The following is a 2,065-nucleotide window of genomic DNA, read 5'->3' on the forward strand; positions in this document are numbered from 1 at the left end:
AATCGTCCGGGGGATGTCAGCAGTGTCGAGCGTTATCACGGACGTCTTCCTGGTGCTCATCGCATTCCAACTGTCGTTTTCGACCGCGAAATGTGTGGGAACCAGGGATGGTTTCACTAACGCCCTTTATGTCTTTGCTGAGGCCTTTTCGTATCATTCACGTGAAAACCGAGTGACTTCAACGCGAGGAGCCGCGATTCTGATCTGAAAGGCGTCAAAAGAAAGGATTAAATGTGGGTAAAGGATGAAATGGATGTGACGACCTTCCCATCGTGTGAGAGGTCCATGGTGGCATTGCGCTGAATTGTGGAAATTTGGTGGCAATTTGACCTCATTAGCCCACCCTATAGCTCACATGAAAGTCTGAGCTCTACCTTTTGTTCATATATCTCGACGCCTTTACGTTTGAAGCGTCACCGAGCCCGATGGTGACATTGCAGGGCGCCACAGTTTTTGATCACTACAATGGAAATTTTAGGTACCAAATTTCAGACTTGTGCGACGCAATGGGAGACACTTACGGGGTTTCTAAAAGTAACCCTTTAAAGGTGTTGCGCAGTGTATATACCTGCTGTCTCTACTAAGAAGCATCAGGCGCATTTTATGTGGTGTTTCGGCAGATATTTGCAATTTAGTTTTTGCAATGTTTGGCTGAAATCAGCCCAAATAAATTTTGCTCATCACGTCTCCCATGCGATGCCCAGTGTTAACGGAAAGCGTTTCAAACAAAATGATTTTTCAAGCCGAATTTTACTTGTCCGGATCCAAATTTACTAGTGCGATATTCGTTTTATCTATATTTATTAAGAATAACTGCAAAACACGAAGAATAACCTGTAGTCCAGCAGCCATCATTGCGCCACTTGCCCAGTCTCGTGTACCGCCTTGCACCGCACTGCTGCCGCCATGCAGCTGCGTTGCTCATTCGCTGCTGGAGCACTTGTTTTTTTTATATACAAGGGAACCACATTATTTTACCAGGAATGAGTGTTTTTTATTATTTTTTTATTAAGGAAGGTAGGAAAAACAGAAACCTTTATTATTCACAAAATAAACATAGTACGTCCTGACACATGATAACTGTCCTGGAAGGAACCTCGCTGCCGTCCTACCATGCAGCATGAAATAACAACAAAATTAAGGTGCGGCCACCTCCGGCACCCTAAAGAAAAGTATTTAGAGATATAAAACAAAATATGAAGTACATCCATTTGCTAACTGTGCAAGCGTTAGTTTTTCCTAGGTCGCATACTCGCATAGTGTCCTCAGCTGATCACTTTACTTGGTCGGTTTCACAACGACAGCACCGCCGCTCATCTTTGCGCACTGTTTGAGGTCCGCTCACACATTTCCGAGCCGTATCCGTGCCGAGACACGTGCCAGTATTGGCCGTAACCCGGAGAACCAAGTATACCATTAAAATAAATGTAGCGGTCAAGACTTTACCTGGCCATGCTCGAAGAACGTCGGCGAGCCGAGAGCGTGCTAGGTGGAATTCGTTCAATTTTTCACGTGACGGACGACGCGACCATAGATTGCTTCGTATGCTGTGCAATGTGCAAGACTGTTTTGTGTACCACAAATGGATATGGAAAGAGTAGTAGAAGAAGTTCGTAAGTTTTTCATAACTTACTTCTTTTTTACCTTCTGTTTACTCTTTTTTGAACATAACTTAGGAAAAACAGCCAGGCATTCTTTGGCTGAAATTGATATTCTCCAATTGGCGGAAGATGTGCTGTGTCATCTTAAAATATTCGTAAAACTTTCTATCATCATTCGTGGGATAAGGAAATAATGTTCGAAACTCTGCGCGTACCGCTCTTGTTTTCCAGACACGGTGGATCCACAAATTTACTCTTTTTTTGCCTTGCTCCTTTTCTTTTTCCTCGAAAGCAAGAGTCGCAAGACCTAATGCACTATCACCAAAATTAACTAACATATTTCCAACTTTCAAAAGCAGAAACATAGATCACCTCCTCCGAGCCACTACAAGGAACAATAGAAAAGTGGACGAGCATCACCTATGCGTGGTTCCGAGAGGAACGGGCCGGAGCGCAGGCCTCAC

This window comes from Schistocerca piceifrons, chromosome 5, assembly GCF_021461385.2.
Source record: "Schistocerca piceifrons isolate TAMUIC-IGC-003096 chromosome 5, iqSchPice1.1, whole genome shotgun sequence".
Lineage (NCBI taxonomy): Eukaryota > Metazoa > Arthropoda > Insecta > Orthoptera > Acrididae > Schistocerca > Schistocerca piceifrons.